General features: G+C 47.3%; 1 protein-coding gene across 1 annotated transcript in view; it reads right to left on the reverse strand.

Annotated features, from left to right (window-relative positions):
* The window catches only part of pold1 (polymerase (DNA directed), delta 1, catalytic subunit), a 182,736-nt gene extending 170,829 nt beyond the window's left edge, over window positions 1-11,907 (reverse strand). Inside the window, exon 1 of the mRNA XM_080217759.1 lies at window positions 11,870-11,907. The gene's annotated coding sequence lies outside the window, so the exon portion shown is untranslated. The remainder of the gene's footprint in view (window positions 1-11,869) is intronic.
* Window positions 11,908-12,447: the final 540 nt, after the last annotated feature.

The raw sequence follows: 12,447 nt of genomic DNA on the forward strand, positions 1-12,447 counted from the left end.
TCTGATACCGAAATCCTCTCATCATGAAGGCCCATAAATGAGCAACAAGTGCTGGGCTTTCCAGGAACACCCACATCCCATGAAAGAAAAGAAGAAATAAAACAATGTAGATAATCAATCAAACTCGTAACTTGGCTCAGGGGTGGGAAGGTGGCACAGTAGTTAGCGCTGCTGCCTCACAACATCAGGGCCTGGGTTCCATTCCCAGCTTGGGTCACTGTCTAAGTGGAGTCTGCATGTTTTTCCCATGTCTGCATGGGTTTCCTCTGGGTGCTCCAGTTTCCTCCCACAGCCTGAAAGACATGCAGATTAGGGTGCATTGGCCATGCTAAATTCTCTCTCAGTGTACCCGAAAAGGAGGCAGAAGGTGGTGACTAGGGGATTTTCACAGTAACTTCATTACAGTATTAACGTAAGCCTACTTGTGACATTAATAAATAAACTTTACTTTCATTTGCACTTGCCAAAGGCATGGACAAAACGAAAGGAACATTCTCAAGCACTGTGTCACTTCTGAGTTAGCTGGGAGCTTGGGGAGCCAATAGTACCATGGTGCCAATCAAAGTTGACTTGCCAACCAATTAACGTTTTTGGATCTTTAAAACCTACCCTAGCATTTCACAGAATAGAAGATAAACTACCATGGACCTGCCTGAGACTTGTGGGACATGAACTGCAGAATAATGGGATCTTTCCAAGGGTGAATTGGTTACATTGTGGGACGATGGGGTGTACCTGCGATTGTTAGTGTCCATCACAACACGCACTAATGAAAGTAAAGTTTATTTATTAGTCACAAGTAAGGCTTACATTAACACAGTAATTAAGTTATTGTGAAATTCCCCTAGTCGCCACACTCCAGCACCTGTTTGGGTCAATGCACCTAACCAGCATAGCTTTCAGACTGTGGGAGGAAACCGGAGAACGCGGAGGAAACCCACGCAGACACAGGGAGAACGTGCAAACTCCACAGTCACCCAAGGCGGAATCAAACCTAGAACCCTTCTGCTATGAGACAGCAGTGCTAACCATTGTGCCCACGTGCCACACCATGACATACAGAACAATAATATGCCCAAGCACATTGCCAAATAGGAATCTAAACTTCACCAAACACACACAAAGCACATTACTGCAGATGTTGGAATCTGAAACCAAAAGAGAAAATGCTGGATGATTAGCTCTACCCCACCTCGACCCCTTTGTTTTCACTTTATTTAATTTTTAACTGTTCTCTACCTTTCATTCCTTTATTGTTTTTCTTTATTTCTCCCCCCAACTCTTTCTGCCACTTTATCCCCCCTTCCTCCCCATGCTTCCCCTTTCCTCAATTTTACCTCACTCCCACCAAATCTTCATCTGTCACAATGTGGAGATGCCAGCATTGGACTGGGGTGGGCACAGTAAGAAGTCTCACAACAGCAGGTTAAAGTCCAACAGATTTATTTAGTACCACAAGCTTTCAGAGCACTACTCCTTCATCAGGTGAGTGGAGGATGAAGGAGCAGTGTTCCGAAAGCTCATGCTATCAAATAAACCTGTTGGACTTTAACCTGATGTTGTGAGACTTCATCTATCAGTTTACCCTCTGATTTCAGCTTCTCTGCTGTTTGGACATTCACACCTTTTATTCTCTCTAAGGTCTGCCATTAGAACATAATAAGAATATAAGAACTAGGAGCAGGAGTAGGCCATCCAGCCCCTCAAGCCTGCTCCGCCATTCAGTAAGATCATGGTTGATCTTTTCATGGATTCAGCTCCATTTACCCACCCGCTCACCGTAACCCTTAATTCCTTTACTGTTCAAACATTTATCTATCCTTGCCTTAAAAACATTCAATAAGGTAGCCTCAACTCCTTCACTGGGAAGGGAATTCCACAGATTCACAACCCTTTGTGTGAAGAAGTTCCTCTTCAACTCTGTCCTATATCTACTCCCCCTTATTTTGAGGCCATGCGCCTAGTTCTAGTTGGCAGTCTTTGATTTAGCAGCCTTTCCACTTGATTTTGTGACTATGACTCATCTTTCATTCCCTCACCCTGCAGTGTAAATATCTCCCACTTTCTATGCCTTTTAGCTTTGACAAAGAGTCATCTGGACTCAAAACATCAGCTCTTTTCTCTCCATACAGATGCTGCCAGACCTGCTGAGATTTTCCAGCATTTGCTCTGCTGGTTTCACATACAAACCACACTCTGGGATAGCATTAAAATGGTTTCATCAAGCAGTCCAGGCTTTGCTTTCAACTCATCTAAATTGGTTTGCTGCGGTATCCTGTCGGAGACATAGCATAACACAGATATAGATATAGCACTTGGAGCAAATGGGATCAAAGGTTACAGAGAGAAAGCAGGATTAGGCCATTGAGTTGGACAATCAGCCATGATTGTGATGAAAGGCAGAGCAGGCTCAAAAGGCCAAATGGTCTCCTCCTGCTCTTATCTTCTATGCTTCTAATCGCCCCAAATGTTATATCCAGCTGCCTTTTGAATACATTCGATGTTTTGGCATCACATACTTCCTGTGGTAATGAATTCCACAGGCTCACCACTCTTTGGGTGAAGAAATGTCTCCGCACCTCCATCCTAAATGGTCGACCCAAATCCTCAGACTATGACCCCTGGTTCTGGATTCCCCCACCATCGGGAACATCCTCCCTGCATCTACACTGTCTAGTCCTGTTAGAATTTTATAATTCTCTATGAGATCTCCCCCTCATTCGTCTGAACGTCAGCAAAAACAATCCTAACCTAGTCAATCTCTTCTCATATATCAGTCCCCCCATCTCTGGAATCAGCCTGGTAAACTTTCACTGCACTCCCTCAACAACAAGAACATCCTTCCACAGAAAAGTAGACCAAAACTGCACACAATACTATAGGGGTGGCTTCATCAAGACCCTGTATAATTGCAACAACACATCCCTGCTCCTGTGTGCAAAACCTCTAGCAATGAAGCCCAACAAACCATCTGCCTTCTTTACCACCTGCTGCACCTGCATGTTTACCTTCAGCGACTGGTGCACAAGGATACCCAGGTCCTGCTGCACACACTCCACTCTCCCAATTTACAGTCATTCAGGTAGTAATCTGCCTTCTTGTTTTTGTTTCCAAAATAAATAACCTCACATTTAACCAAATTATACTGCATTTACCATTGATTAGCTCTCTCACCCAACCTGTCCAAATCCTGCTGAAGGATCTTTGCATCCTCATCACAGTTCACCCTCCCGTCCAACTTGGTGTCATCTGCAAACTTTGAGATATTATATTTTGTTCCCTCATTCAAATCATTAATATATATTGTGCATAGCTGGGGTCCCAGCACCGAGCCCTGTGGCACCCCACTAGTTCCTGCCTGCTAATTTGAAAAGGACCCATTAATTCCTACTCCCTGTTTCTTCTCTGCCAACCAGTTTTCTATCCATCTCAATACACTTCCCCAAATCATTATTGAATGACATTATTGTTACTAGAGAGGCGGTGCTCAACAGACTGGAGGGACTGATTGTGGACAAGTCCCCAGGACCGGACGGAATGCATCCAAGGGTTCTGAAGGAAATGGCGGAGGTGATAGTGGATGCCTTGGTGATTACTTTCCAAACGTCACTGGATTCCGGGGAAGTGCCGGAAGATTGGAAAACGGCTACTGTTACGCCGTTGTTTAAGAAGGGTGGCAGGCAAAAGGCGGGGAATTATAGGCCGGTTAGTTTAACGTCTGTTGTAGGTAAAATGTTAGAATCTGTGATCAAGGAGAAAATAGCAAGGCATCTTGAGGAGAATTGTTTGGTAGAGCAGACGCAGCACGGTTTTGTTAAGGGGAAGTCGTGTCTGACAAATTTATTGGAGTTCTATGAGGGTGTGTCTAGGGCGGTGGATAGAGGAGAGCCGGTGGATGTGGTCTTTCTTGATTTTCAGAAGGCGTTTGACAAGGTGCCTCACAAGAGGTTATTGCAGAAGGTCAGGGGGCATGGAGGTGGGGGTAGGGTGTTAGCGTGGATAGAGGATTGGTTGTCAAATAGGAGGCAGAGAGTGGGGGTCAATGGGTGCTATACGGATTGGCGGTTGGTGACTAGTGGAGTGCCCCAGGGGTCGGTGCTGGGGCCTCAGCTATTCACCATTTATACAGATGATCTGGAGGAGGGAACCGAGTGTATGGTGTCGAAATTTGCTGATGACACCAAGATTGGTGGAATGGCAAATTGCGCGGAGGGTGTGGAGAGTCTGCAGAAGGATCTAGGTAGGCTGGGCGAATGGGCCAGGAACTGGCAAATGGAATTTAATGTTGGCAAATGTGAGGTTGTCCACTTTGGTAGGAATAATGGTAGGAAGGACTATTACTTACGTGGCGAAAAACTGCAGCATGCGACGGTGCAGAGGGACCTCGGGGTCCTTGTGCATGAGTCGCAAATACCCAGCCAGCAGGTGGTCAGGAAGGCTAATGGGATGCTGGCCTTCATAGCGAGGGGGACTGAATATAAAAGTAGGGAGGTCTTGCTGCAGCTGTATAGGGCATTGGTGAGGCCGCAGCTGGAGTACTGTGTGCAGTTTTGGTCACCGCACTTACGCAAGGATATTTTGGCCTTGGAGGGAGTGCAGAGGAGGTTTACTAGGCTGATGCCGGAGTTGAGGGGGTTGAGCTATGAGGAGAGGCTGAATAAACTAGGTTTGTACTCGTTAATGAGGGGAGATCTCATTGAGACGTATAAGATGTTGAATGGGATGGATAGGATAAAGGTGGAGAGGCTCTTCCCGCTCAGAAAGAACAGTAGGACTAGAGGGCACAGCCTCAGGATAAAGGGGGGGCGGTTTAGAACGGAGTTGAGGAGGAACTTCTTCACTCAAAGGGTGGTGAATCTCTGGAATTCTCTGCCCGTTGAAGTGGTGGAGGCTGCCTCGCTCAATATTTTTAAGACGGGGGTTGACAGGTTTTTGATAGGCAAGGGGATTAAGGGTTATGGGGAGAGGGCGGGAATGTGGAGCTGAGCCACGACAGATCAGCCATGATCTTATTGAATGGCGGGGCAGGCTCGAGGGGCTAGATGGCCTACTCCTGCTCCTATTTCTTATGTTATGTTCTTATCCCATGCACTTTAATCTTGCGCAATAACCTCTTATGCGGGACTTTGTCAAATGCTTTCCGAACTTGGCATACAACGGGTGCATTTGCTACCCTAATGCAGCAACTTCTGAAACTTTTCCAAACTGGATCGAGTGCATTCAGGAGTGGCTAAGCCACGAACAATGCCAGGCGCATAAAGCAGATGATGACTTGACACGCCATAGCATAGATTCCGAAGTTGCCAAACAAGCCAGTAAGATTTTTATTCATACCTTAAAATTCTTGTGAAAGTGCTCAGACACTGCCAGTGTTCAGATAGCCAGCTCTGAGACACTGTAAGCATCCCAACAACATTATAAACATACATTCTATTGGCATTACTGCACACAAACTGCCATGTTTTGGCGCTGCCAGCCCAAGTTTACACTCACCACATACCCTGCGTTGTTGCAAAACAACCACTGGTGCTACTCATCCACAATTCCTGCTCACTGTGGCATTTTCCTCAGATTAACAATCACTCAATCATAAAATCCCTACAGCGTAGGAGGCCATTTGGCCCACTGAGCCTCCACTGACAACAACCCAGGCTCTACATAGATAGGGTGGATTCTCTGAGGCTATTTCACCGGGTTGAAATGGTCGCTACGAGAGGACACAGATTTAAGGTGCAGGGAAGCAAGTACAGAGGTGATGTTAGGGGTAAGTTTTTCACTCAGAGGGTGGTGAGCGAATGGAATCGGCTGCCGTCAGTGGTGGTGGAGGCGAACTCGCTTTTAAAAGACTTCTGGATGAGTATATGGGATTTAATGGGATTGGGGGTTATAGATAGGTCTATGGATTGGTAGGTATTGATGTGATCGGCGCAACTTGTGGGCCGAAGGGCCTGTTTGTGCTGTAGTGTTCTATGTTCTATATCTGTGACTCCACATATTTACCCTGGTTAGGTGCATTGGCCATGCTAAATTCTTCCTCAGTGTACCCAAACAGGCAACTGGGGGATTTTCACAGTAGCTTCATTGCAGTGTAATTGTAAGCCTACTTGTGACTAATAAATAAACTAACTTGCTCGTTCCCCTGACGCTAAAGGGCAATTTAGCATGGCCAATCAACCTAACCCATACATCTTTGCAGCACAGGAAGAAACCAGAGCACCCAGAGGAAATTCATGCAGACACAAGGAGAATGTGCAAACTCCACACGGTCACCCAAGGCCGGAATTGAACCCAGGTCCCTTGCACTGTGAGGCAGCAGTGCTAACCACTGTGCCGCCCTCAACAATCAACATCAACCGTAGCTCAATTGGTAGCATTCTTGCCCAAGTCAGAAGGCTGCACGCTCGAGCTTCATTCAGGACTTAAGCACCTAATCCAATCCTACACTCCCACTGCCGTTCTGGGACGCTGCCGCATTATCAGAGATGCCAGATGAGATGGTAAACAGAGGCGCCATCTGTCGGTAAGTGGTACCCCAACGTTAATCAAACAGCGGGTGAGTTCTCCCAGCGTTCTGGCCAACATTCATTCCTCAAACTATGATCTAGCAATTTATTTTATGGCTGGTTTTGGCCTTGTCTATCAGAATTGATGCCAAATTTACTACACTACAGCTGCAATTTCAATTGAATAGTACTTGACTGTAAAGCATTACAGAACATCCTGAAGATGTAGAGGCTGCCTCATAAATGCAACTTTATTTCCTTCAGTCCTGAAAGAATCCAAGGCAGGATTAGTGAGAGGAACGCCCCTGGAAAGCTGGTCCTCCCTCAACCAGCACCATCACAGAATCATCATAGAATCCTACAGTATGGAAGGCCATTCAGCCCATCCAGTCTATACCAACCACAATCCCACCCTATCCACGTAACCCCATGCATTTACCCTCATTAGTCCCCCTGACACTACGGGGCAATTTAGCACAGACAATCCACCTAACCTGCATTGGGAGGAAACTCACACAGACACAGGGAGAATGTGCAAACTCCACACAGACAGTGACCCAAGCTGGGAATTGAACACAGGTCCCCGGGGCTGTGAGGCAGCAGTGCTAACCACTGTGCCACCCCAAAGCACTAGAAGCATTTCACTGGCATGTACAGGATTTCACAATGCACAACACAGCAGCTACAACTGCCTAATGAAAAAATCACCACACTTCACAGCAACTCATTTTTTGCGAGATGTTTCAGGAAACGAGAGACATGGCAAGTCACATTATAACTCGAGCAACACTCGGGTGTGATAAAGTGAAAAAGAAAGCAACAACATGCACAATATCCCCAAGGCATTTCACAGCAGCTTCACAGAGGCAGGATTAGAATGCACTGACTGAGAGTTTGATAGAGGCAGGTTCAATTGAAGCATTCAAAGGTGAGGCAGACAGCTAACTGAAAAGGAAGAATGTGCAGGGTTATGGAGAGGAGCACGGGGGAATGTTGAGATGAGCTGCTCACTTGAAGAGGCCAGTGCAGACACAAAGGGCCAAATGGCTGACTTAACCTCTGGGGATAGGGGGGGCAGGTCAAATCAAGATATTCAAAAAGAGCTGGAATTGAGGTATTCAAAAGGAGGCAGAACGCTCTTTCAGAGAGCCAGTGTCGACTCAATGGGCCGAATACTCCTACACTATAAAGGTCCCGTGCCGTTTCAATTCTCGACACGGGGTCGGCCACGTTAGGCTGGACAACCGAAACTTTGGCTGAGGGGCAAGGTTTTAAGGAAAGTCTTAAAGGAGGAAATAGAGGAGGGATTGAGACAACCGACAGCACAGCGCCAGCAGGAGAGCAATTTCTTTTATTTATTCATTGGGTACGGGTAGCCAGCCTTTATTGCCCATCCCTAACTGCTCCTTGAGAAGGTGGTGGTGAGCCACCTTCTTGAATTGCTGCAGTCCGTGTGCTGTAGGTTGACCCACAATGCCATTAGGGAGGGAATTCTGAGATTTTGACCCAGCGACAGCGAAGGAACGGCCTACATATTTCAAAAGCTGGATGGTAAGGGGCTTAGAGGGGAACTTGCAGGAGGCGGTGTTCCCATGTACCTGCTGCCCTTGTCCTTCTAGATGGAAATGATTCTGCGTTTGGAAGGTGCTAAAACCAGTGACAGTTAAGAGGCTGGGATTGAAGGACCACAGATAGCTGAGAGGAGGTGACAGAGATGGAGGAAGCAGGAGGGATTTTTTTTTAAATTCATTCCTGGGACATGGGTGTTGCTGGCTGGGCTGGCATTTATTGTCCATCCTTAGTTGCCCTTGGAGAGCAGGTGAGAGTCAACCACATTGCTGGCATTTATTGCCCATCCTTAGTTGCCCTTGGAGAGCAGGTGAGAATCAACCACATTGCTGTGGCTCTGGTGTCACATATGACCAGACTAGGTAAGGACATTAGTGAACGAGATGGGTTTTTCCGACAATCGACAGTAGTTTCATAGTCAGTAATACATTCTTAATTACAGCTTGTTGTTTATTGAAATCAAATTCCACCATCTGCCGTGGTGGGATTTGAATCCAGGTCCCCAGAACGTTAGCTGAATTTCTGGATTCATAGTCTAGCAATAATAGTACTCGGCCTCCCCCAATATGGTGGCACAGTGGTTAGCACAGCTGCCTCACAATGCCAGGGACTTAGGTTGGATTCCGGCCTCGGATCAGATTCTGGCATTGGGTCATTGTGTGGAGTCTGCACATTCTCCCCATGTCTGCTTGGGTTTCCTCTGGGTGCTCCGGTTTCCTTCCACAGTCCAAAGACATGTTGGTTAGGTGCATTGACCTGAACAGATGCTGGAGTGTAGCAACTAGGGGAATTTCACCGTAACTTCATTGCAGTGTTAATGTAAGCCTACTTGTGACATTAATAAATAAACTTTAAAAACTGGAGAGGAAGTCATCATGATCCTGAGGGACTGACCAGGATGAAGCATATTTGAGCACTGCAAATGACAGGTGAGAAATTAGCACTGCTGCCTCACAGGGCCAGGGAACCAGGTTCGATTCCAGCCTCGAGTCACTGTCTGTGTGGAGTTTGCACATTCTCGCCATATCTGTAGGGGATTTCTCCAGGCGCTCCAGTTTCCTCCTATAGTCAAAAGATGTGCGGGTTTGGCTGATTGGCCATGATAAATTGACCCTCAGTGTCAAGGGAACAAGAAGGGTTAAATATATGGAGCTACAGGGATAGGGCCTGAATGGGATTGTCTCCTCGGTCTTCACGGAGGAGGACACGAATAGTTTGCAGGATATTAAAGATAGAAGGATGGTAGGAGATGAGGGCCTTAATGCAATAACTGTCACTAGAGAGGTAGTGCTCGATAGACTAACAGGGCTGAAGGTAGACAAGTCCCCAAGACCGAAGGTAGACAAGTCCCCGAGACCAGATGGAATGCATCCCAGGGTTCTGAAAGAAATGGCAGAGGTGATAGCGGATGCCTTAGTAACTATTTATCAAAATTCGCTGGACTCCGGGGAAATGCCGGAAGATTGGAAAACGGCTAATGTAACGCCGCTGTTTAAAAAAGATAGCACACAAAAGGCAGGGAATTATAGGCCCGTTAGTTTAACATCTGTAGTTGGAAACATGCTAGAATCCGTCATCAAATAAGAAATAGCGAGGCATCTAGAAAAGAATGGTTTGATCGAGCAGAAGCAGCATGGAATCGTTAAGGGGAAGTCGTGTTTAAGAATTTATTGGGTTTCTATGAGGGTGTGACTAGTGCGGTAGACAGAGGGGAACCGGTGGATGTGGTGTTTTTAGATTTCCAAAAGGCGTTTCATAAGGAGCCTCACAAAAGGTTGCTGCAGAAGGTTAAGGTGCACGGAGTTGGGGATAAGGTGTTAACATGGATAGAGGATTGGCTGTCTAATAGGAAGCAGAGAGTTGGAATCAATGGGTGCTATTCTGGTTGGCAGTTGATGACCAGTGGAGTGCCGCAGGGATCGGTTCTGGGGCCTCAACTGTTTACCATTTATATAGATGCTCTGGAGGAGGGGGCTGAGTGTAGGGTGACGAAATTTGCTGATGACACAAAGGTGAGTGGAAAAGCAAATTGCATGGAGGGTGTGGAAAGTCTGCAGAGAGATCTGGATAGGCTGAGCGAGTGGGCGAGGACCTGGCAGATGGAGTATAATGTCAGCAAGTGCGAGGTTATCCACTTTGGTAGAAATAATAGTAGGAGGGACTATTATTTAAAAGGCAAAAAGCTGCAGCATGCTACGGTGCAGAGGAACCTGGGGGTCCTTGTGCACAAATCGCAAAAACCCAGTCTGCAGGTGATCAAGAAGGCGAATGGAATGTTCGCCTTTATTGCGAGGGGGAATAGAATATAAAAGCAGGGAGGTCTTGCTGCAACTGTACAGGGCACTGGTGAGGCCGCAGCTGGAGTACTGTGTGCAGTTTTGGTCGCCGCATTTGCGCAAGGATATATTGGCCTTGGAGGGAGTGCAGAGAAAGTTCACTAGGCTGATACCGGAGATGAGGGGGCTAGCCTATGAAGACAAACTGAATAGACTGGGTCTGTACTCGTTGGAGCTCAGAAGGCTGAGGGGGGATCTTATAGAGACGTATAAGATAATAAAGGGGATAGATAGGGTAGAGGTAGAGAGATTCTTCCCGCTTAGAAAGGATAGCAGGACTAGAGGGCACAGCCTCCAGGTAAGTGGGGGGCAGTTTAGATCAGAGTTGAGGAGGAACTTCTTCACTCAAAGGGTGGTGAATCTCTTCAATTCTCTGCCCGTTGAAGTGGTGGAGGCTACCTCGCTGAATATATTTAAGTCACGGGTAGATAGGTTTCTGATAGACAGGGGAATTAAGGGTTATGGGGAGAAAGCGGGAAAGTGGAACTGATCCACTTCAGATCAGCCATGATCTTATTGAATAGTGGGGCAGGCTCAAAGGGCTAGATGGCCTACTCCGGGGGCGGGGGAGGGCACGGTGGTGGTGGTGGTCAAGTATGATGACCCACAACGACCACCAATCACAAAGCTTGTTGTATCCATTCTGTGTAACTACTTCCAGGACAATATAATCTGGGATGCCAACAATTAAGGTTTATTTATCAGTATCACACGTAGGCTTACATTAACACCACAATGAAGTTACTGTGAAAATCCCCTAGTTGCCACATTCTGGTGACTGTTCAGGTACACTGAGGAAAAATTTAGCATGGCCAATGCACCCTAACTCACACGTCTTTGGGACTGTGGGAGGAAACCGGAGCACCCAGAGGAAACCCACACAGACACGGGGAGAACATGCAAACTCCGCACAGACAGTGACCCAAGCCAGTAATCAAACCCAGGTCCCTGGCTCTGTGAGGCAGCAGCACTAACCACTGCGCCATTAGGGGAATAGTGCCTGAGAGACAGCATGGGTTCAGTGGCCTGGTTCTGGGCTGTGGGGATTCTATGCTGACCCAGGGAGGGATCTAGCCTCTTTTAAGGTCAAACCAAATAAACAAACTCAAGTTAAATCAGGACAAAGTAAAAGGGGCAGCTCCCCAAAAGGAAGGGGTACAGCCTGAACAAAATCAAAGTGCAAAGGAAATTTGAAAACATCAAATTAAAATGTGATTATTAGGGTCAAAGGGAGGGATTTGGAAGCAGGTCCCTGGTTCAGTGACTGGGACAAGCGAGGGGAAAGCCCCTGGCCTGAGGCAGAGGGTTTGAGGGACACATGGGGGACACCGCACAGGCCCAGGGGCCGCTCTCCCCACTGGGGGGGGCAAAGGACCTTTGAACCGCCGCAGATTTTAAGCCTTTCCCTCCCGCGCCCTGAACCCCGATCCGAATCCAAGCCTCTGGCTCCAGATCCTTTACCTCAGCCGCTCCCGCCGCTTCTCCCGCCAAAGGCCTCACCGCCCGTTACCGCAGCAACGGCAGCGCGGCTCACCGGATTGGCCGCGAGCCCCTGCTCAGGCCAGCGCTGATTGGCCCAGGGGAAATCTGGCATTCTGATTGGCTGGAATTCCGTAAAGCCAATTGGCCCGCTTGAAATTTACATTCTGAGTGGCTAAAATTGCCCAATGCTGATTGGCACGCAGCCAAACTACATCTACATTTTGATTGGCTGCAATTAGCCAATGTCGATTGGCCCGCAAGAAAGCTGTATTCGCCATTGGCCTAAGATTTGTCATATCTGATTGGCCAGCAGCAAAACTGCATTTTCATTGGTTGAGATGATACCGCGTTGATTGGTCGACGAGATTACCGTCTTCTCATTGGTTGAAATTAGACAACATTGATTGGCTGACAAGAAGTTTGCATGCTTATTGGTTGAAATTTTCTAACGTTGATTGGGCGACAGGAGAATTGTATTCTCATTGGCTGAAAGTAGGCCATGCTGATTGGCTGATATGAAAGCTATTCTCCTATTGGCTGAAAGCAGGGAGCACGGA

This window comes from Carcharhinus amblyrhynchos, chromosome 35 (assembly GCF_965287045.1).
Source record: "Carcharhinus amblyrhynchos chromosome 35, sCarAmb.v2.hapA, whole genome shotgun sequence".
NCBI lineage: Eukaryota > Metazoa > Chordata > Chondrichthyes > Carcharhiniformes > Carcharhinidae > Carcharhinus > Carcharhinus amblyrhynchos.